The 25,399-nt window shown below is 32.8% G+C and overlaps 2 long non-coding RNA genes and 1 pseudogene across 4 annotated transcripts; all 3 read right to left on the reverse strand.

Moving 5' to 3' along the window:
* Positions 1 to 250: 250 nt before the first annotated feature.
* On the reverse strand, positions 251 to 1,042 carry LOC146949892 (uncharacterized). Of its 3 annotated transcripts, none has more exons than XR_015025446.1 (3): positions 765 to 1,041; positions 591 to 678; positions 251 to 383 (listed from the first exon to the last, which is right to left on the reverse strand). It is a non-coding gene; the product is annotated as an uncharacterized LOC146949892 (long non-coding RNA). The 3 variants fall into 3 exon arrangements; XR_015025447.1 differs by having other exon boundaries at positions 300 to 413; positions 765 to 1,042; XR_015025445.1 differs by having other exon boundaries at positions 372 to 508.
* A 4,161-nt stretch (positions 1,043 to 5,203) lies between these two features.
* Positions 5,204 to 8,892, reverse strand: LOC146949893 (uncharacterized). The gene is made up of 2 exons (XR_015025448.1): positions 6,401 to 8,892; positions 5,204 to 6,015 (listed from the first exon to the last, which is right to left on the reverse strand). It is a non-coding gene; the product is annotated as an uncharacterized LOC146949893 (long non-coding RNA).
* Positions 8,893 to 24,092: 15,200 nt separating this feature from the next.
* LOC146949894 (calcium-binding protein PBP1 pseudogene) lies at positions 24,093 to 24,988 on the reverse strand (annotated as a pseudogene).
* Positions 24,989 to 25,399: the final 411 nt, after the last annotated feature.

A 25,399-nucleotide genomic window follows, 5' to 3' on the forward strand; every position in this document is an offset into this window, starting at 1 on the left:
TGTGGAAATGGTTTATGTGAGTTGTACTCCAAAACCATTAGATGTACTTAATGGTTTTCTTTGATCCAACATGGTGCATATCACAATCAAAAATGAAAAACATATGGAATTTTCTAACCATAACAGAACATTTTCAAAACCATCAGATTCAGGCACCAACTTTGAATTCTTAGCAACAGAATCACAATTCTCAGAAAAATTCCCAATTTGATTTCGACAATTTCTCAAACCAAGTCCACCATCAATTTTCCCAAATTCAAATCAATCCCTCCAACTCATTACTCCCAATTCTCCTCCTCTTCAACGTCGTTCTTTCACAATCAACGTCGTCCTTTTTCTTCCAAAAATCAAGAATGCAAAGGAACTTGAAAATCTCCAGCAAACTTCATCACCAAACCAATCAAACCCATCATCTATATGTAACCAAAATTGAAAATCATAGCAAGATTCGAATTCAAACACAAAATCATCGGTAGTAATAGTTGACAAATTCCTGAAAGGATGGGACCTGAGAATTGAACCAAAACAAGTGAATGAAATAAAAGTGAAGAAAATATGAATTTCAATCAAAACAGAACACAGTAACATACCTTTGATTTTCTCAATGCGTCTCTTGATTTCTTGTGAACAAGCTTCACAATACATGTGAACTTTCAGAATCACTATCATAACCTTAGGCTGCACCATATAATAAAATAAAAATGATAAAAATGATCCATCACAGATTCAGATAAATTTAAAAATAAAAAAAATAATTAATTAACCTCTTCAGCTTTCTTTTCTTCCTCTGGCTTAGGTTTCTCTTTCTCTTCAATTTTTTTCTCTTGTTCTGAAGGTGGTTTTGGGATCGGAGAAAGAAGCTCAACTTGTCTATGACTCTTCCTCTGAACTCTTTCAAGAACCTTCAATGGATCCGCTTTTTCTCCTTTAACAACAATCTTGTGAGATTTGCAATCAGTAACCACATCTTCATAATTATAAATCTACACGATTTCACGCATAGCGTTCCGCAATTCAAAATTGAAATCTCTACAAATTCACAATCACGCAAACTTGCCACGAATTACAATACACACATACCTCAAAAGAATAGGGATGATCTGCAATTCCGTTTGGGATCGGCGACCTAGGAATCGAATAAACTGTTTGTGCAAAATAGCTTATTTTGTGCAAAATATCTGTTTTGCACAAATAAGCTGTTTTGTATAAATAAGTTGTTTTGAATAAGCTGTTTTGCACAAATAAGCTATTCTGTATAAATAAGTCGTTTCGAATAAGCAGTTTTGTATAAATAAGCTGTTTTGAATAAGCTGTTTTGCATAAATACGCTGTTTTGTATAAATAAGTTGTTTCGAATAAGCTGTTTTGCATAAATAAACTGTTTTGAATAAGTTGTTTTGCATAAATATGTTGTTTTGCATAAATAAGTTGTTTTGAATAAGTTGTTTTTAAAATGAAATTGGAATAAGCTGTTTTGTATAAATAAGCTGTTTTGAATAAGCTGTTTTGCACAAATAAGCTGTTTTGTATAAATAAGTTGTTTTGAATAAGTTGTTTTGCACAAATAAGCTCTTTTGTATAAATAAGTTGTTTCGAATAAGCTGTTTTGCATAAATAAGCTGTTTTGAATAAGTTGTTTTGCATAAATATGTTGTTTTCCATAAATAAGTTGTTTTGAATAAGTTGTTTTTTAAAATGAAATCGGAATAAGTTGTTTTGTATAAATAAGTTGTTTTGAATAAGCTGTTTTGCACAAATAAGCTGTTTTGTATAAATAAGTTGTTTTGAATAAGTTGTTTTGCACAAATAAGCTATTTTGTATAAATAAGTTGTTTCGAATAAGCTGTTTTGCATAAATAAGCTGTTTTGAATAAGTTGTTTTGCATAAATAAGTTGTTTTGAATAAGTTGTTTTTTAAATTGAAATCGGAATAAGCTGTTTTGTATAAATAAGCTGTTTTGAATAAGCTGTTTTGAACAAATAAGCTGTTTTGCATAAATAAGCTGTTTTGAATAAGCGGTTTTAAAAAAAGTGATCCTAATAGGTTGTTTCGAATAAGCTGTTTTGCATAAATAAGCTATTTTGAATAAGTTGGTTTTTAAAATTAATCGGAATAAGCTGTTTTGTATAAATAAGTTGTTTTGAATAAGCTGTTTTGCACAAATAAGCTGTTTTGTATAAATAAGTTGTTTTGAATAAGCTGTTTAGCACAAATAAGCTCTTTTGTATAAATAAGTTGTTTCAAATAAGCTGTTTTGCATAAATAAGCTGTTTTGAATAAGTTGTTTTGCATAAATATGTTGTTTTGCATAAATAAGTTGTTTTGAATAAGTTGTTTTTTAAAATGAAATCGGAATAAGTTGTTTTGTATAAATAAGTTGTTTTGAATAAGCTGTTTTGCACAAATAAGCTATTTTGTATAAATAAGTTGTTTTGAATAAGTTGTTTTGCACAAATAAGCTATTTTGTATAAATAAGTTGTTTCGAATAAGCTGTTTTGCATAAATAAGCTTTTTTGAATAAGTTGTTTTGCATAAATATGTTGTTTTGCATAAATAAGTTGTTTTGAATAAGTTGTTTTTTAAAATGAAATCGGAATAAGCTGTTTTGTATAAATAAACTGTTTTGAATAAGCTGTTTTGAACAAATAAGTTGTTTTGCATAAATAAGCTGTTTTGAATAAGCGGTTTTAAAAAAAGTGATCCTAAGAAGTTGTTTCGAATAAGCTGTTTTGCATAAATAAGCTATTTTGAATAGGTTGGTTTTTAAAATTAATCGGAATAAGCTGTTTTGCATAAATAAGTTGTTTTGAATAAGCGGTTTTTAAAAAATCATTATAATAAGTTGTTTTGCATAAATAAACTATTTCGAATAAGCTATTTTGCATAAATAAATTGTTAAGAAAAAAATTATAATATGGGGCTTTATTAGGCTCACAAATAAATAGATTTTATAGTGGACCCAAATAATTCTTTTCACTTTAGGTGTAGAAAACAATTATGTTGGGTGTAGAAAGCAATTATGCACGGTGCATAAGGATCTCCTTATGCATAATAACTTTTGCCGATTTTCATTACCTCTGTTTGACCAAGCCAAAACTAACTGTAAAAAAGGAATTAGCACACTTTAATGCTATAATGCACTGTTACTCTTTAGTCTCTTATTTATTAAATAATTGGATTAAATACTTTTTACTAAAATCTATTTCAATTAAAAATATGAAGGACAAAATAATATTTGAAAACTTTTGAAATATACTCAAAATTTACAATAAGGACACAAGTTAACATGACCCATATATTAAATGGGTTCCTTTTGTGATGCAAAAAGCACATGATCACTTTTTCATTTTTCTCCGTAAGATCCTTTGCATCTAGAAAGTTGCTTTTTTGACTACAAAAACTTCCTAAAAATATAAAATAGTTGGCTCAAAACAACATCTTAGAAATGCATTTCCATCCGTGACACTCATCCTATACGAAGGATTTCGATGTGAAAATCTATGTAGTTGATTATGTAGAATACATGTTGTGTTCTCTTTATTCTTTTGACTTTTCAAAGGATCTTGCAAATCTCTACACTAAGTATAAGACACTTCAACACCAACATCTTCAACAAACTAAAAAGAATTAAACATAAATTCCAACAAAATAAAAACACTACATAATAATGATGCTACATAAACATAATCTTGTGGCAGAACATCTTCAGGCGATCTCAGTAACGTAGCTTCCATCTCAATCCCCAGGAACATGCGGTGCTGACGATATATGGAGAACATGCTCCTCACGTAATCATCGTCTGTCAGTATTATCTTTTCAGACTGCAAATAACCGGGACGTGCATACTGAATGTCATCCACCCTTCTTGTGTCACAGGGGTTGAGTCCTTGATTGATTTAATTCAGTTGATCCTTCATATCCTTAAGCGTGACATCGACCCGAACCTTGAACAAATGAGAGTTTCCACCGTTGAAGCGTACTTAAGCGCTAAACGAATTGTCCATTATTTATGATCTACACCATAAGAAATTAATCAATCAATAAAAAACTCATTCAAACATTTCATGAAACACTTGGAGTGCAAATTATACATAAACCCTAAAACTCATAACTACAACTTAAACATGCAAATATTTAAGCAACATAAATCTATTATAACAAGGATTCATAATAACTTAGATGTAAACATTGTATCATTTCTTGCAAAAAAAAAAAAGTCAAAATTTAATTTACCACTAAAACTAAAATTAAGAAAAAAATAAATAAATAAATAAACCTACTAAAATGTATGTTAATTGCAGTAGTAATTACTTGTGATTTTGATGAATAAATCTGGATGATTTTCAGATATTTGAGAGAGATTTTGAGAGAGAGAGAGAGAGAGAGATTGATAATTGATGAGAGAGTGAGTGTCTAGAAATGAAGTTGCAACTTCATTTAATATTACGAGTCGTAGCGGTTGTTCACTACCGCTGGTCCACAAAAAACTGGCAGCAATTAACTACTGTTGGTTTTCAACGGTAGTAAACTATAGTTGAGGCCAATGGTACTTAACTACCGCTCTGCTGTTCTTTAGGCAGAACATCCATCTTTTTTTTAGCATTTGAAAAATTTAATTAAATTAAATTATACACTCATTTTTAGCATTTGAAAAATTTAGTTAAATTAAATTATACACTCATTTTTAGCATTTTGGTGTTTCAAATATACACTCATTGAATTAAATTGGCTTATAAGCAGTTTTAGCCCCCTAACTTTCCCAAAGCTGCGATTTGGCCTCCTAAGAAAAAAAACTATAACATAGCCCCCTAAGTTTTGCACTTGTGGTAGTTTTGGTCCCTGAGGCCACTTCTGACTCGGTCTACGCTGACGTGGCACCCTAAGTGAGGTGCCACGTGTTATTTTTTTTATTTTTTTTTGCCTTGGGGGGTCAAAACTGCTACAGTTGCAAAACTTAGAGGGCGGTTTTGTAGTTTTTTTTCTTAGGGGGTCAAAATCGCAACTTCATGAAAGTTAGGGGGACAAAACTACTATTAAGCCAATTAAATTTAAAAACCAAAAAGTTAATAGTTTTTTTTTAATGTTTTTTTAAATATACTCTCATTTAAACATATACATTCAATTCAAATATAGGCACCATTTGAAAATGTTTTTTTTTAACACAATAAATTATAAAAAGTTAGTACGCTAAATTAGATAAATACCAAAATGTCATAAAATACTAGAAGTATGAGTATGTCATAAGTACGAGTATGTCATAAGTCATAATGTACATAAAGTCAAAGTAAGTAAAGTCAAAGTAAGTTAAGTCCTGACATCTACCTCCGCTGCTTGGCGATAGAATATCTGAGGGCTGGTTGACCAGTACGGCTAATCTGGGTCAAGATATGCACTACCTCCTCACTGCTCAGCTCGTTTCTCCTAGCCACACCGTCATCCGCCATCCGAACGACATCCTTGATGAGCTCTAATGTGTCTGGCATCTCTCTGGCATGCTCCTGCTCTATCATATACTCTTGGTTCACCAGCCTGGGAGGAGATCATTGAGCAGGTGGGATAATCCTCGAGTGAGATACCTTGGCATACCAAGCCATGTAGACAGGGAAATGATGCCACTGCCTATCTGCCCTCGGTCCCCACTGATCTGGAGGAATGCAACACGTACAGAAGTCTATGAAAGCCTGGAGGATCTGGTCAACTGGAATCTGCGGCGCATTTAAGGGATGTCTGAGGATGTCCTGTACAAACCCGTACTGCCTCTTCACCCGCTCAAGCAAGTGATGATTCACCCTATGCTTTCCACAAAGGATCCATCCAGAGTATGTAAATATCTCCTGAAATGAACGAACTGACCTCCGGTCATCGTACGCACAAAAACTAACATCATCAACCTCCAAGCGATCCAGTGCAGTCCGGTAATGCATCACATCTTTATGTCCTCTCATAGGGAGCCATCTCCCAGCACATGGCATACAAGGCTTTCACTTTTTACTCTACTTCTTTGGGTAAGGACCTGACAAATGCTCCAAAATCCATCCATGCGAATATTAAAAAAAAAAATCAATTAAATCCTAATCTAAATAGACGAACTTTGAATAAAAATTCAATTAAATCCTAATCTAAATAGACGAACTTTGAAAAAAAATTCAATTAAATCCTAATCTAAATAGATGAACTTTGAAAAAAAATTCACTTAAATCCTAATCTAAATAGACGAACTTTGAAAAAAAAATCAATTAAAACCTAATCTAAATAGATGAACTTTGAAAAAAAAATCAATTTAATCCTAATCTAAATTGACAAACTTTGAAATAAAATTCAATTAAATAAACGATTAAAACAGGCAAACATTGAAAAAAATTCAATTAAATAAACTATTTAATAATTAAATTTACTACCATTAGAAGGGTCACACAACTAGCAATCGTCTTCGTCTTCTCTCGGACGGAATCAGTCAGGTGATGATATAGGATCACCAACGCCATCCCTCCCCACGACCATGTATTCACTGCAGTCAAGTCCACCATACACTCAAGATATATAAGCTCGATGTGTTTGTTTATCTTATTAGCGAACAACACATACCCGACCAGATATAACAGAGAAACTCTGGGCACACCACTCCCTCCTCCTATCTTTCTCCTCCAACTCCTCCCTCGTATGTGGCACATGCAACTGTCTAGCCATAATCAGATGGCCCTCATAAAGTTGCTTCAAAGCGGAAAAAGTAATATGAGCATTGTCGCGTCCTTTTTCGGAGATCAAGGCTATTTGATTAGAATTTGACTCACTTTTTTATTTCACGACTGAACTTTTAAATTTTTTAAGAAAAGGGGGAAAAAAGTTCAAGTTACCCCATATTTGAAAAGATTTAGGGTTCGGGGGTTGGTTACATAAAGGGAAGGTGTTAGCACCCTTTATGTCCGTAGTATCCTACAAGAACCTCTTGATTTTATTTAATTTATGTGCTATAACTTGCTTGCTTAAAAATGAATTAGAGTGATGATTAAAAAGAAAAAAGAAGTGTTTTTATGTACATTTTTTATGATTTGGAAGGACGAGTGTCCTCTTCCTAGAAAGAGAGTGATGATCAAAACCTCGTAGTTCGGGGCAGAAATTGACGTTTGATTGGTTTTTGTGTTTTTTATTAGTTTTGAAAAAGGTTTTAAAGTGAAAAGCCAAATGGCAAATAAGCTTTTTTGTATTTTTTATGTTAAAAGAAAACGACTTAGAGTAAAATTAAAGTTGATTGCAGTTTTGATTTATGAAAGAATAAAGTAAAAGGATCGCTTGATTTTTGAATCAAGGTTTATTATAAAAAGTATTTTTGAGATTTTGTGGTTTGTTTGCATTAAAGCTACAACTATCGGAGCAAGAAAATAAAAGTGTAGGCACTTTGTGGTGACGTTAGATCACCACAAAGACCATCAACCTAAGCTAGAAAGAAGATAAAAGGCATACACACTCGCACACACACATGATTTACATCAAGCCTACTATACATTCTAAAGTCTGCGTGAAAATAAATGACAAGAAAAATAAATTATTTACATTAAAGCCTAGTTTACATTCTACTATTCTCACTTTAAAATAAATGACATAAATAAATATATGAATAAAATAACAAATCTAATCCTAAAATATGCATGAGAAAATATAAAACAATTATGATGCTAAGAGATAAAAATAAAATGCATGCAAAGCTAGAGATAAAAAAAAAAGGTTCAATCACAAGGTGGGGGTGGGGGCGGCAGTATTCAGGGGGTGCAAAAATTAAACAAAAGTGGAACTGGGCCTAAACAGATGTTGGGCGTCGGGCTTACAGGGACAGGAAGTGGGTCGTCTGATTGATCAGACGGCTTGGATTCAATCATGGAATGGAGGGTTAAGGGGTGCCGGTCAACAAATCAAAAGACAAAGGCGCGTGGGTGCATGGTAACACTGTACACCCACACACACAGAATCAAGCAGGACCTATATAAAGGCTGTGGGACAGTTTTTCTTCATTCCAACAATTGCTTTCTCTCTCTAAATATTTTCTTTTACTCGGTCCTCTGTTCTTGTCTTCTCCGATGGAAGGCATGGGGGTTCCGGCGGCGGTTGGCCGGCCGGTGCGGCGTCACCACTGCGCCGGAACCCTAAACTTTATTTTTTTTAGTTTTTTTTTCCTATTCTCTTCTTTGTTCCATTTCTTCTATCAAAAAAATTTAAAAGCCGAATCAACGGTCGTAGATCTAAGAGTTTTTTTTAAAAAAAATACTACCTTTCCTCTGAGTTCCCTTTTTGCTTCGGGTCTGTGTGTTGGGTTTTGACTGTCGCTTGGTGTTGTGGTCATCGCCGATCTGGATTTGGATTTTTTGTAAGATGATTTTGATTGCTGATGTTGTGTTACGGTCGGTTTGTGGACGGTTTGGAAGGATTACATGACTGTGATGTGGAATGTTGTGGATTGTGGGTGATGGTTTTCGATGAGATTGGATTTTTGTGTTGAGAAGTTGGATACTGTGATGTTGTTTTTCTTGCTTTCTTTGCAGGTTGTACGATTGAGTTATGCGAGATTGTTGTTGGGTAAAAAAATTATGTGTTGCGGCTGTTGAATTTTATGAATATTTGGCTGTGAATTGTGCGTCCCTATTATGATTGTTGGGTTTGCCTTTTATAGTACCAGGGTAAAGGATTAGGCTTTGTTAAAGAAACAACAAAATTGCCTTGGCTTGGGGAGGAGAAAAACATTTGTTGCTGAGATTGGGATTGAAACGAGTCTTTCTGGATTGACCTGGATTAGGATTGCATCAGGCGCGTGACAGGCTGTTCACAACTCGCATTTATGGATTTGGACTGGAATTTGGACGTTGACAGCAGGACTATTTTTGGATTTTTATGGACATTAAAATAAATAATAATAAGAAAGAAAAAAGGATATAGACTAAAAATAATAAAAAAAACATAATAAGAAAAAAATAAAATAATAAAGAAATAAAGATTTTTTTTTTTAAAAAACAAAATTAGAGTTTAATTAAAGTTAAATAAAAATTTAAATAAAAGATGGAAATTAAAAATTAAAAATAAAAATAAAGAGAGAAGAGGACCCGATTCGGAACTAAAAAATGAGGTATTTTAAAATACCCCTATGCCGAATTTTTACCGAAAATCAGAGACTGATCAGGGTTAAACGACGCATGTCAGTGGGATCTTGGATCAAAAATTGGGGTATGACAAGCACCATACTCCGCGTTGCACGCCTTCGCTGCAGCAACATCCGACATACTTAAATACCTCATCATCATCCTCACACCATGCTCCCTCAACACCTTCTTCTCAAAGTTTAGCAGACTCCCCTCTATCGGAATGTGGAGAAGATTAGACACATCGTCTAACGTGATGGTAATCTCTCCCACCGTTAGATGGAAACTGCTAGTCTCCGAGTGCCACCTCTCGCATAAAGCTCGTACCATGGCATTTGTCACACTGTTATACCCAGTGTATAACAAGTCACTCAATCCAGATGCCCTCACACATCGCCAAAACCAATCCAAAGCTTCTTCAGGGACCCCAAGCTGTCTCACCTTTCTCCCAGAATTAACGGTTCTATATGTGTCGTCAAAGCAAATCTGCAAAACAAATAAATTAAGAATGAACATTGAATCAATTAATAAAATAATAAATGTATCAATTAATCATGTTAACACATATCAATTAAAATTTACAAAATAAATGATATAATTAAAAAGTTTAAAGAATAAAAAAACTTACATCAGAAGTGTTAATCCAAAGTGGCACTGCAACATGTTTTGCGTACTTGTGCAAAACTGATAAGTTCTGAGGACCTCCAGGAAAGGGATGCCCTAAAACAGGGACACCATCCATACCATTATTCTCATCGTAGGACTCCCCTTCAAACTTAACCTAAACATCGCCCTCAACATCACCCTCACCATCACCGTCATCATCCTCTACCTCTAGAGGCTGAAAGTACGGATCATCTTCCTGCTGAACATAGTGCTGCTCAGTAGGATTATATCCATCGTCAAAAAGTGTCGGATTAACCACTTGTGACTGAGCCATCTATGAGCTCTCTACACCTATCATCTGGTTCCTACGTCTCCGGGGCTTAGGAACATGCGGGTTAGCCGCAAGCTTCTCCTTTTGATGGCTAGCGGTACTAGCCATTTTTTCTTTACGCATCCTACTCTCTCTAATCAAACACCGTCGCTGCTCCTTCTAGTTCTCCTCCCCAGACATATATGCGCAAAAAAAAAGTCAATCTTAATGGGATTGCTTCATGCGATCAATTTGGTGCATGATCTATAACTTCCTAATGTGGACTTTGAGTTAGATACAAAGATAGTTGTAGACTAGTTCAACAACATGAATCATAACCTTACGAAATACTATAAGCCTCATTCTTTCAAAAAAGAAAAAGAAAAAACAATTTTAATATGAAATTTCAGGCCAAAATTGACTTTATAACTTTTTTTAGCTCACAATGACATCTGAAAGTATATAGATTACAACATCAGTCATATTTAACAAAAGAAACGCAAAAAAAGCTAAATTTATTCAACAAACACCTTGACTACATTTCATGAAACTAGCACAATTAGTCAATTAGTCTTAATTTAAGTTCTAAACAACCACATTGTACGTAAACCTACTCTAAACAACAATGCCAGCATGAACCTACAATTACGACATCCTAATCTAAAAAAAAAAAATTATATTTTCAAACTAACCTAAACATTAACATCAGTCACATATATATATATATATATATATATATATATATATATATATATATATATATATATAAACACACACACACACACACACACATATATATATATATACATAGATATATATATATATATATATATATATATATATATATATATATACGTATACATATATATCTGTACATATAGATATATATATGTATACATATATATATATATATGTACATATATATATATATGTACATATATATATATATGTACATATATATATATGTACATATATATATATGTACATATATATATATGTACATATATATACATATATATATATATATATACATATATATATATACATATATATATCTATATATATACATATAGATATATATATGGGTTTTGCTAGAAGCCACCCATGAAAGTGTCTTTTAGCAATCCACACCTCAAGGTGTGATTTCCACTTTTTATTTATAACTTTGCTAAAAGCACCGTCATAAAAATTAGTTGGTGTCTTTTAACAAATGCTCATAGAATAACTTGCTAAAAGACACCTTCATAAAAGGTGTCTTCTAGCAAAACCCTATATATATATATATATATATATATATATATATATATATATATATATATATATATATATAGACACACACACACACACACACACACACATACATACATACTAACTACATTGCAAGCTAATAGACTGAAAATCACTTACTTGTGTTATTGTTGAAGAAATTTGCCTGAATTTCGTGCAATTTGGCTATGGGTGATTTTGGGAGAGTGTTTGAGTGTATTGAAATGGAATGGAAATGTAGAAAATGAAGTTTTTGTGCTGGGTTAAGTTACAGGTCGCAACGGTAGTTAACTGCAGCCTTTTTTTAAGCCTGAGTCGTAGTGAACTACCGATGGGGGTAATTTCGTCTTTTCAATGTGTTTTTAGGAAGTTTTTGGAGTCAAAAAAGCAACTTTCTTGCATTTAAGTGACTATATTAAAAGCCTTTGTTTTTGTAGAGATCTTCCATAGTCAATTGGGGTGAATTTTCATTATCATGTTTGTCTGGGCAGAGAATGTTCTCAAAATCTTCTTCCATTTTTTTCTATTCCTTTATTTTTAGCTTTGCTCATAATTATTTGTATCCCGTCTAATATTAAGTACAATCAAGAGCACATGCTAAATAGCAATAAGTTCAGAACTCATAAAATATAAGTTAAAGTTGTTATTATAAAAACATTAAAAGAAGGATTTTAATCATTTTCTCAACAAGTAGACCTTCCGTAGTTTTGAAGGTCTAGTTGACTTGCTTTGATCAGTATCAAAATCAAAAGCAACTCTCTCCTTTGAAAAAAGCCTGTTTTGAGTCATATACAAAATCAACCGAAACCAATTTTCATATTAATGTGATACACAACTCTAGGTTTCTTCTTCTGATAAAATAATATTCTTGTCGGTTCTGAGATTAATGTATATTACGCGAAAATTCATGTACGTCTCAGACTAATACCTCATCGTTTGTTGGTTCTACTGTGAGTTTGATTCGAGTTGTCTGAAGATGGTGAGAGAATTGTATGGGTGGCCAAATTCTAAAAACAATCTTTAAGATCAATAAGTTTTTTTTTTGGCACAATCAAGATCAACAAGTTTACTTGGCCTTTCTCTCTAGTTTATTGTCATTAACATTTAATTCATGCTTATATATTTTTTTTTGGAAGGAATTCATGCTTATATTTATATGTTGATTATGTTTTTGAGATAATATTATACTTAGTTATACAGCAGGAATTATCAGTGGCGGATCCAGGATCCTGGATCAGGGGGTGCAAAATTTTCAAGTTAATATTTTAATGATATTATAAATTTTAATATATATATATATATAGACACACACACACACAGCTAATTTACAACCACCTCTTTAAAAAAAAAACTACTAATTTACACCAACCTAAAAACACTAAGATGTAAATTAGCAAACTATACCCATTTAATGTAACCTTGTGATCATTTAATGTACATTAGTTGTTATATTCATTAATGACATAAAAAACACATAATTGAATCCATGTGTAAACTCTTTTTCTTATTAATTTATAATTTCAACCACTAAATTTACATTTGTGCTACTTTTAGCCAATAAAAAATTGAAAATTCAAGTATTTATCACTAAGAATTCAAAAGAGTAATATCATTTACATGATCACTTCAAAAAAAATATTTACATTATGTACAATTAATCATATCATAAAAAGGAGAATAAAAGTAGAACTAGAGAATAGAGTAAAATGATTCCTCTAAAAAAAAGAATAAAAAGATTTTTTTTTAATAATATATATTATATAATTTATTTGCGAAGTTGTAACAAATGTGTTTGACAAGTGTATTGTAACAAATGTGTTTGCCTAGTGTAATGGATGATTAATTGTAGTAGCAGCCCCATCTTTATGTGTTTTTGGCTTTTAAGTGAAAATAAAAATCATCAAAATAATAAATCTTCATGTGTTTTTGGCTTTTAAGTGAAAATAAAAATCATCTGAATAATAAAATAACTATGAGCAACAGTTTAAAAGTCAACATGTCACACTAGTTTGCCAATCAATATCAGAGCATGAGCGCATCAGTCCGGCCTAGTCTTTGGTGAGGTGCAGAACAAAAGTACCAGGATGTGCAAATAGCCATAATAGTAGTATAACTTATGTAAATTTAGAATTCCAGGGTGTGCAGGTGCACACCCTCCAGACCAGCTAGCTCCGCCCCTGGGAATTACCCACCACTTATAAACACATATTTATATCATATCTCATCCAATGTATAGCTCTAAAACATATTTTTCCACGCTCATGATTGGACATCTAAAGCATGATTCAAATGACGATAGTGATGGCTTTAAAGCAGTGGCTCAACACATCTTGGATAAGCTCTAAATACAATATTAGGAGAGGGACACATCTCTTTATAAACTCAGTATAGGCTTTGTTTTATTTATTTTTTGGTCAAGTAGCCTAGTGGATAGAGCTCACACATTTTAAATGTGGATAAGTGGGGTGTCTGGGGTTCGAACCCCAACCCTGCATATAATATGCAATTCCCTACCAACTGATATTGCTACCAACTGAGTTAAGCTTACGAGGATTTATAGACTTTATTTCTTTTCTACTTGGGACGTGAGTTTTCTTCATAAAACTCATTGTTAACATAGAAGAAACTATCTTTTTATGTATGAAGGTGATGTAAACGGCAAGAAATGAGAAGGGACTTTGAATTGTGTTTTACTTTCTAAAACATTTTCTTTAAATTCTTTCTCAAAGTTATTCTTATTTTTAGTTAAAACACTTGATTTAAGTAATTTGAAGAATAGACATAAAGAACTGTTGTGAATTCGGACAAAATCACACTAATGAAAACAAAGAAGTGTGAAGCAAAGAAAGTGGTAATCAATGAGCAAAAATAGCCTCAAGCAACAACAACAAATAAACTTAAGTCAGTGTAGAACAACACCACAAGCATAATAAAAGCAATAAAGATAAGCAATGAAAGAAAGGAACAAACACACCAAAGATTGGTAACCCAGTTTGGTCCAATATGACCTACTCTGGGGGAGAGAGAAGCTCTCTAATCCACTAAGACGAAAGAGATAAAAATGAGTTACAAGAAATTAGCACAAGAGCTCACAAAGAACAAAATTTAATTTCTACCCTTATTTTGAAGAGAAATGATATTTGTACAATCATTTTTTAACAACTTTTGAAACAGCCATCTCTCTCACACTCACATGTCTTTTTATTCTCTCTCTTCTTCTTTCTCTCTCCATCGCTTTTGTCCAATCACAAGAGAAAAAAGTGGTTGTCACTAAAGTTGTTTAATATTAGTTGTACAAATGATGAGTCATAATTTAGTCTATTTTAATGCATTATTTAGTTTAGTTTTATTTAGATTTGATTTTATTTTATTGCAAATTTATTTCCTTTTTGAATCTTTTACTTTAAATTGCATTTTATTTTATTTCAGAAACGAATATATGGTGGAAGGTGTCTTGGAGCAAAAGAAAGGGGACTGGAGCAAATACAGTGCAGAAATACGAAGATACGGAGACACAAATATGTCTCCACGAAGTCAGAAGCTTGGCACGGCCCGTGCCAACATGTGGCACGGCCGTGCCACCCTCCAGAGTCTCTTTTGCTGCTTTTTCTTCAGGCCCAAGTTACTCTATTGCAGTTTTACTGATTAGCCCTTATAGTTGCTTAGATTTTAAGTCAATTTTAAAGCTATAAATAGAGTAGCACTCCATCATAAACATTAAACTTTCCTTAGAATATTTTATTGAATTATTTCAATAAAGTTCTTTTATTTCCTTTACTTTCTTTCTCGCAATTTATTTTATTGCTTTCTCTCTTCTTCCCCCATGTCTACGATGAACAAGAGTGAGTAGACTTCTTTGTCTTGGGATTGTTGGATAAGTCTAATGACGTAATCCGAATCAATCCAATCCTTAAGCCCTAATTATATGTTACTTTAATTCCTAATCTAAATTCACCGCTTTAACATGAATTAACTATTATCAAACTGTGGAAGCGAACGGGGAGGGTTTGATAATCGTTAATTCATCATCTCAAATATCAATTCATAAAGCGAATGCGGAGCTTTGATATTCGAACAAGTGAATTTAGACAAGGTTTGCGAAACATGAGAATAGTCTAGAAAACCTTGAGACATATAAAGTTTCGATCTTCAAGGGTCCCAAAGGCAATCACCCATGAGAATAGGTGTGGTTGTTGGAGGGATACACTCACTGACTTCGAGAGAAGCTTTGATACGCTAAAGAGAAACTTGTCTTTAGAAATTAAGAATAACATAGAATTATAAGTTTAAGGCTTGATTGTGAAGGATTCGTTGTTATGACGAACCAATGATCCCAAGGCTCTTTTATTATTATTGTTATTTACCTTCAGCAACTAAACCTCCCTTTTTATAACTTTTCTTCTCCTCTAATCATTCTTTTAAAGTTAGTTAAATTGAACAACTCCCTAGCGGAACGATACTCTTTTACTACTATTACTTCGATAGACCGTGCACTTGCGGTTTGACCTATCAACAAATATCACTCCTCTTTTTTGAAGTCACCCACACTCTCAATGAATCCTAAGAGAAAACACAAAACGAAGCTTTTTGATGCTTCCAATGGTGAAATCTCACTACCCAAGGTGATTACAATGTTCCCCACCCCCCAAGAGAACCTCACTACAAAGACACTCAACCCTAAAGTTACCTCTTTTGTATTCCCAAGTTTCTCGCTCAAAGCCACACTCAAAAACTTAAAGAAAGAAGCCTTAAATAGTGTTCATGAATACGCAACATCGTGCCACGTTTCCTCCCATCGTGCCACGATGGAGCAGGTAACAATATTGTACTATCTCTTATCCATCTGAATCGTGCCACGTTCCTCCTGGATCATGTCACGATTTTTCTAGTGGCAACCCAAACTTGAACCATCCAATTGTGCCAGTTTTAGATCAAGTCAATTTGAGTTAGGCCTTTGGGAACCGGGTCGGTTCAAAAATTAAAACCCGAATTCTTATATAAAATTGAAACCCGTTCTTCTCATTCTCACTCTCACTTAGCCTCACCAAAACCAACCCTAACCAAACGACGACCCTAGCTCGACCATCTATCGGTGAAGTCATCCGTCGTTGTTGGCTTCAAATATGTTTTTCACATAACCCTTTCTAATGGCTTCAAATGGTAATGGATTTTCTTCTTCTTCTTCTTCTTACGCTTCTTCTATCCATGCTAGGGTTGCAACTCCAAAAAACGCAACTGGAAATAAGATTGATTTAGCATGGCAATACGTTGTTTTGCTTGATGTAGAGTAGAAAAGGGTGAAGTGTAAATTATGTGAGCTTCCATCTACAGGAAGTGCTTACAAAGTGAAACATCATTTGGCTAGAACTAGTAGAGATGTTCAGCCTTGTCGAATGGTTCCTCGAATGTCAAGAAAGTTGTGCAGTTTGGAACTAATAGAGAGGGGAATAATAGAGATGAAAAACTTATTATGAACTTGGTAATTTTCTTTTTAGAACTTGTAAAAAAATTTGGTATTTTGAATACTTATGAACTTAGTCTTTTGGCTTTTTAGTTACTTTATGAACTTATTACTTAGTTGTTATGAACTTGAGGAATGACGATTATATCTTATTAATTTAGTTTTAATGTACTTATGATTTTTAAGGTATTTTGTTCTTGTATTATAATATTTATGTTTGCACGCGTACATGTGAAGTTACAATTTTATGTATGTTTTGCTTATTCGATTTCGATTTTTCTATTTCCTTTCAATCTTACAAAAGTAATCGAGTAAAATAATTTGATTTCAATTGTGATTTTATGATTTTAGGTTTTACTATCCCATTTTCGTCCGAAGCAAAATTTTGATTTTGACAACCTTCATAACATATATATTATTATGTGAGCACCAAATCATGTTTTCTATCTTCCGTCGTCTTCTTTTTATCTCTTTTGTTTTCTCTCTTCTTTTCTTTATTTCTTATTTCTTCTTTCTTTTTCTCTTTCTTTGGTTTTTTTTTCCTTATCAGATCTTACATGCACACTTTAACAAACGCCATGGATTAAAATTTTCTCTTAAATTTTTTATCATCGAAACAATAAAGGATAATTAATTTGTTTTTTTAACCAATTTGGCTTTAAAAATATTATTTAGGGCTGGACAAAATTCCCTGACCCAACCGTAACCCAAAAAACCGAAAGAGAAAAAAGGGTTAGGGTTCAACCGGGTCGGATTCCGGGTCATCCAGGTTACTGTTCTGGGTTGATGTGGTTTATATAGGGCGGAAATGGATACTGATTCTCAGCCCAACGATATCCGTATCCGACCGAACCATTATAATATTTTCTCAGTAGTTTTCATTAACCTTCTCGGGTTGGACATATGCATGCCCAAAATTGAAAGATCCATTGATCCAAATATAAATATTCTTCTCATTTCCAATTTAGGAAACCAACCCTAGATCGCCGCTCTAAACTCTAAAGACTAAAGTTCTTTCATCTCATCACTACTGTTGGTAAGCTCATCGCCGTCGTCAGGGCCGTCCCTATAAAACTGGAGGCTCGGCTCTCATAGTAAATATATACCTCTAATAAAAAAGCGCACAATTTTTTTAAAAGATTAATCTTCTATTTAAATTGAAAATAACACTCGTATAATGATTATTAGCCACCGAAATCAAAATTAGCAATTATTTTTACTAAAGACTTGTTTTTTAACTTAGAAATAGAAACATGGAACATGATTTTTTTACTTAAAAATTGAAACATGAAACATGTTTATTTTTCTTTTTTGAGTAGGAGTGGGGATATTTAGCAATAATTTTTATCTTGAGGCTCGTCACTTTGGGAGGCCCAACTCGGTTGATCTCTTTGCACTCCCCAAAGAACGGCCCTGGCTGTCGTTCTACTAAACCGTTTCATTTTCGCTTTTTCTCTGTCAGATTCGTCTTCCGTTTTGTTCTTTCTCGTTTTCGATCGATTATGAGATAAGATTTGGTTTTTTTGTTTGGATTTAGGGTTTTCAACAAGTTTAATAAGGTAGAAGAAAGAGAAAGAAGAAATAAGTTTAATAAGTTTTTAATTTTTTTACTTTTAAAAAAATAAAAAAAAATCCATGTCAGCAAAGTAAAAATTCATGTGGCAGTGCCACATCATTTCATATGCACATGTGGCGTTGCCACGTCAGCACTGTTAAAGAGGAGTTAACAACAAGGACCAATTCCATAGTGGATAATTTTGGGAGACTAAAAGCCTTTAGAAAATTTTAAGGGGACTGAAATCAACAGTAGGTATATTTAGGGATACCAAAAACATAATTAATCCAAAACATATTTAACTTAAAAATAAAACATGAAAACATTAATTTCCATACAAGAAGAAAAGTCCAACTACTCTCGATATTAATTTAATGCAACTGTGCAATGTTCAAACTTGTCAAATTATTGTTTACTTTACAACAACATCATCCAACATCAACAGACCCCTCCCTACTACAGCATCCGCCAAAAAAATGCCAACAACATTAACGATTATAACAATCACCCAAGTACAAACACCATTCATAAAACAAACATGGCGCCATTTCAATCTGCTCAAGCTACAACGCCAAGATAAGACCTTTATTTCATCTACAATTTTGTTCACTTCTCGCATCTTGCCTTGAAAAAGCTTCTCATTACACATTTTCCAAAGCACCCAAATTGTTGTGTGCCAAATTAACCAAAACCCTTCCAGATATACATCTTATCCAAAGCAAGACCACTTAAACATTCCAAAAGAATAAACAATATAAAAATAGTAATTGTTTTCATTATTTACATAAATGCATCATCTCTATCTAGTATTTCCTTTTATTTCCATCATAGGTATAAAAACTCATTTCAAAAGTCTCATAAGAACATATATTTTAAAAATAGAAAATATTTTCACATGTTGAAGAACTGAAGGTTCTACAACTCTCTGACATTCGGTTGTGTGATCGGTTTGAAAGTCCCGTAATGAATCCTTCTTATTTAGAAAGTCTTTAACTGTGGAGCCATTGATGGATGTTGGAAAAATTAGACATACAGTTACCATTAACAAATAAATCAAAGAGAAATAATAGTACAAATAATTTGATCATAATAAAATAAAATATATAATAGAGAAACTTATCGAATTTGATGCACTGGGCTTAAGAGTATTTCGCCACCGGGATAGATTATCCGATGCAGCAGGTCTTATAGTTAATACTCTCCAGGATACAACATCTCTTGCTAGCACCGCACGTGAATTAGCAAGGTAAGCGTATTTCGCCACCCGGATAGATTATCCGATGCAGTAGGTCTTATAGTTAATAATCTCCAAGATACAACATCTCTTTCTAGCACCGCACGTGAATTAGCAATCTCAGAAAAAGCTTTTGGATGCTCTATGGGAACTTATAATTAGTTTGTGATATGTGACTTTGTTATTAGAAAAACTATGTTGCTTGGTTCTATCTCTTTCGTCCCCCACACTCAGCCTACATATATAACCCAATATCAAATAAAAATGTCAAGTAACCGTTCCAACTTTTTCTCAAAGCAAAACAATAAAAGCTATAAAATAGGATTGAATTGGTAATGTAACGTTAACATGAGGAAAAGTAACGTGCATATATTAACATGACCAAGTCAAGATATAAATTAATAATTAATAAAATTAATAATGAATATAACAACACTTTAAAATAAATAATTAATCAATTAAAAATTCCTACAATGGATAGGGTTAAATTCTGCATGTCGAAATGTTTTTTTGGTAAGACACTGGTTTTCCATGTTGCTACAATGAGTAGGTGACAGCACCTGTCCCATGTTAGTGTATTTTGTTGTATTTAATAAGCTCGTTACCCTTTACCGTGAATGAACTCAATTAACAGTTACACTTTCGATAAAGGCAAGAAAGAGCGTACAAAAAAAAAACACCAATGGAGATCCCACTCACACCAATAATAGGTTGCTTGAACTTTTTTTTGTGTGACAATAATGGCATGCTAGAACTTATCAAAGTTCATTAGGCAAATTATAATAGTACATTATGTCATTGTAATCATATGAGACCTAATCGCCTCCTCCGGTTTGTATATGAAGCACCATGTTATGGTGTTTCTTTTGTTTGTTTGGTGAGTCATATAATGCTAACAAATTGTTTGTAACAAAATTTAAGTTTGGTATATTTTTTGTTTGTGGCAGCTGGGGTTTAAACTCTGAATCTTGCATATATTATGCATTGTCTATACCAACTGAGCTAAGCTCACGAGAACAAGTTTGGTATGTTCTAGCTTGAGAGGAAGTATTTTAAATTTATATTATTGAGTATGCTTTTCGTTTTTTGTTTGAAAAACTCTTTGATGTTTCTTGCTTTTGCACCGTGAGTTTGAGGGGATGTGTTATAGGATACTAAGTTACTCGACCTATGCTATTGGGTAGGTAAATATCTCTTTGATGATAGAGATTATCTCAGAATTCCTAGTACACATGCGACACAAATCATCTCTCATTTTTTTGGGTAAGTAGTAAATACTAAAATATTCATTGATAATGTCTAGCTACAATACAACAGTAATATAATAATTACAAAACTTTGCTCACCATTTAGAAAAGATTGTAGATCATACTGATGAATCATTTGCTAGGCAGCTGGACTGAGAAAATACAGTGACAATGCTTTACACGTTCTCCATTTCATGAAACCGAAATTACACCCAATAAACTTACCTATTGTTGAAAAATTCTCTGGTTATGAACTTTTTTTAGTAAATCTTGTTATACATTTGTTTGTATAAAAATGGAAATATGATGAAAGACTTTTACATGTTATATATGCACAAGAAGCTAATGATATCTAATAATAACATGTCAACATTATTTGTATACAAGGAGACAAGTCAAACTACTCTCAACATTAATTTAATGTCTAAATGTTCAAACTGTATCTCTAAAAAGTTTTGGATCCAACCAAGTTGCTTGGGCTCCAGTGGCAAGAAGCTCCTTCCAAGGACGTACTCGGGGAATACCGGGTTCGATTTCCAGGGGGAACAACGTTTGGTCAGTGCGCATGTCTCTACGCACAAGCCAGATTAGTTGTCCACCTTTGGCAGGTCGGAAACCGGTGCTAAAGCCAAAAAAAAAGTTTTGAATCCTAAAAATAGAAAATTTAGGTATTGTTTACTTTGTGAAAACATTTTATGTTTTCATTAATATGTTTTCATTTTCTAAAATTTTGGTTAACTTAATTTAACATTTCAAAAAATAGATAATAGATTTATGAAGTAAACAATTGTGTGTATTTTATTTAAACCAATAAAAATGTCAAAATTGAAAAATTTAATCAACAAAGTATTATTAAGCATATAGCAAGCACAAGACGAGCCGAGCTAGCTACATAACGGCTGCTCTATATAGGTGGAACACCCGAAACCCACACAGCCACCGAATGGACTCGACTACGGGCTTCTAAAACCACCAAAGCAAACAACAAAAAACAAGGCAAAAGCCAAAAGAAAGCAAAAACAACAGATACAGCAGCAACACTACCGGTCTAAATCGGACCAAAACCCCAAGTCAGCCACCAGCCACGAACACAGTAGCAAACACAGCACCAAAAAAACATAAACAACGGCTCTAGAGCTTCCACCTCACTAACAAGAACCCCTCCGCCTGCAGCAGAGACCGCGGTGAAGGAACTGCCAAGCCCAAAAACACTAGCAGCAGCCAAGAACCAAAGGAAAAACAACAGCAGCACCTAACATATAAATGCATAATCCCTATCTAGCATTTCATCTTATCTCCATTATAATAATTCATTTCACTTATTAACAAGGTCATATGAAATATGAACACTTATTTTAAAAATAGAAAATGTTTTCATTTGTTGACTAACAGGAGGTGCTACAACTATACAACTTTAACTTCACTTGTTAACTTTTCTTTTTGATTAATTTTGAAAAACGATAGATTTTGTGACATTTAATTTGGTTGTGTGATCAGTTTGAAAGTCCCGGAATGAATCTTTTTCTTTAGGAAATCTTTAATCGTGGAGTAGTTGGAGGATAGGGTTGAATTCTCCATGCATGAGGAAATGTTTTTTTGGTACGACACTGGTTATCCATGTTCCTACAATGAGGAGGTGACAGAACCTGTCCTATGTTTAGTATAGTTCGTTGAATTTAACCCATGTTGGTAGAACTTATCAAAGTTCATTAGGCAAATTATAATAGTACATGCGATACCTACAAAATTAGATTTTTCTTGTTTACTTTTTCGTTCACGTGGAAGGGATCTAGTAATTCGGAGTTCGACGAGAGCTAAATAAACTAGAATAAAGATAGATTGACACTTTTAATGTATAGACTCTTTTGTACCATTCTGAAAGATTTCAGTTAACCAAATATATGGTTTGTGTGATCACATTTTTCAGTTGCGTGACCACTATTTAGAAGCTGAAAAATGTGGTCACGCAACTAAAATGCACGGGACCACTATTTTTTCAGTTAGTTAACCAAATAATTAGTGGTCACGCAACTAAAATAACATGGTCACACAGACCATATATTTAGTTAACTTAAATTTTCTAGAGTGATACAAAGGGATGTACACATTAATGGTGTCTAGGGGTGGGAATAGGCCAGGCCGCTCGTCAGGGGCCTATGGCTCGGCCTACTAAAAGCTCGGCTCGGCCTAACTCGTTTAATAAATGGATCAAGCTTGAGCTTTTTAAAAAGCCTATTAATTTAATTAGGTCAGACTTAGGCTTATAAAAAAGCCTATCAAGCCTACCAGGCCGGCCCGTATACGAGTATATTACATTTTTCCATATATATTATTTATTATATATATATATATATATATCAAAAAGAATTATTGATCCTTCAAATTCTCATACCACAATTATTATTTTGTATGACATAGCTATTGATATATTTATATATATTTGTGTCAACTATTAAGGCTTGCTACATACTAATATGCCTAAGGTAAATATAGTTATTAGATTAAGTTTGAAATTGAAATCTTTGCTATTATCAGACATGATTATTCTTGAGTTTCTATCCATCTATAAATTTTACAATTGTGTTTCATTAGTTTAATTTGTATCTAATTAATGTTTTATCTCTATATTAAGTATGTTGCACGAATTGAAAGGAAAAAAAATTGATGATCAGACTCTGTTTGAAATTTGTAACACAAACTAGGCTTTTAAACAGGCTAATAGGCCAGGCCAGACTTTTAAAAAGGTCAGGCTAGACTTAAAATAAAGCCTTTGACAGGTAAAAGGCCAAGGCTTAGGCCTTAGTTTTTACAACTAGGCCTAGCCTATTTAAGCAAAGCTCGGCTCGGCCCGGCTCATTCCCACCCCTAATGGTGTCAATCTATCATTGCTGATAAAGTATGACAAAAAATTATTTCATTAAAAATCGATTTGGTTCTCCTAATAAATTTATCTTTAGCGGGGTTCATTAATCACTTGAGCTAATTTTTTTTAAGGATTGAGCTCAATTGTTTATTTACCAAGGGGAATATTATATCATCCAAAATAATTTCTTTATGAAATAAAAAAATTATTAATTCTTAAAAAAAATAAAATTAAAGCAATTATTAATCATGGTTACGTTTGAAACAAAGAAATAGAAAATTACCAAGGGGAATATTATATCATCCAAAATAATTTCTTTATGAAATAAAAAAATTATTAATTCTTAAAAAAATAAAATTAAAGCAATTATTAATCATGGTTACGTTTGAAACAAAGAAATAGAAAATTACAAAGACACACTTATTTTAAAACATTAAATTACAAAACACTAACTAATAGAGTTACACTAATACTCTTTCAATCAACCTAGCTCCCAATTCTCTTATGGATACAATGTTATGTTTTATTAAATATAAGAGAAATAGAGAGAATAATTTAATTTTAATACACTATCAATGTGCTACTCCGGTCTCAAATATAAGTAAGAGATGTCAAAAAAAGTTGATGTATCTAGTTTAAAATCTAAACAAGATACATTTACTTTGTTTGATTTTTTTTTTCTTCTTATATTCAAGATCGAAGGGAGTAATGCATTTTACACTGTCACAAATCACAAGAGATTATATGACTTTAGAAATAATTATAATTAACGTCAAATATTTTAAGTAATATAACAACCATGATTAATTGACAGTGTAAAATATCTTGAACTTGATCATGCATATAAATTAAATTCTAGAAAGAAATCTAGCCGAAAAGAGAGTTAGATAGTAGAGTGTCATCACATTAACATTGGATTCACACCTTGAAGATTTGTGCACATTTTAGGTCCATCCATTAAACATGGACTCAACCTAAACATGAGAATGCAAAACTCCATTGGATTTAAAGCACCATCTCCATCCAAATCACCTTCCATTAGCATGGACACGAGCTCATCATCCCTCACCTCCATACCAAGCATGAAACAATTCATCTTCAAACTCTCAAATGTTATAAGACCCTTGTTGACATCCATAAGCAAATTAAACCCGTAGCAAAGTTCACCTATAAATGCTTCTGCTCCTAAACTCGCAACCATGGATGGAAAGTAGTCTTCAAAATCCATGTCAAAATCCAACTCCATGTGGAAACTTGTGACTGAAACTTCAAGTAGAAGTTGCTAGGAACAATGTGAAAGGGGATTAATTATTAGCTTGTGCCAGAAGGGTGTTGTAAGTTGTGCTTTTTATATAAAAAAAAATTGTGTTTTCTAAATTGAGTGAAACTAAGTTTTTTCTATGTTATCCCTTGATGAATTGAGGGTAATATATCCCTATCAGTGAAAAATTATATTTTTTTCATCTTCATTTCTACAATCACCATTTTCATCTTAAGAATATCAAACTTCTTCATCTCCTTCATTACTCCTACAATCAGTTACCATTTTTATCTTAGGAACATCAATCTTCTTCATCTCCTTCATTTAACATGTGATCTTCATCTATTTCGTTTCATAATCAAATCATATTTCTCATTAGAAGTTCTTCATCTCCTTCATTACTCCTACAATCAGTTACCATTTTTATCTTAGGAACATCAAACTTCTTCATCTCCTTTAGTTAACATGT

This window comes from Medicago sativa, chromosome 2, assembly GCF_051527215.1.
Source record: "Medicago sativa cultivar Bolivia chromosome 2, Bolivia_mono, whole genome shotgun sequence".
Lineage (NCBI taxonomy): Eukaryota > Viridiplantae > Streptophyta > Magnoliopsida > Fabales > Fabaceae > Medicago > Medicago sativa.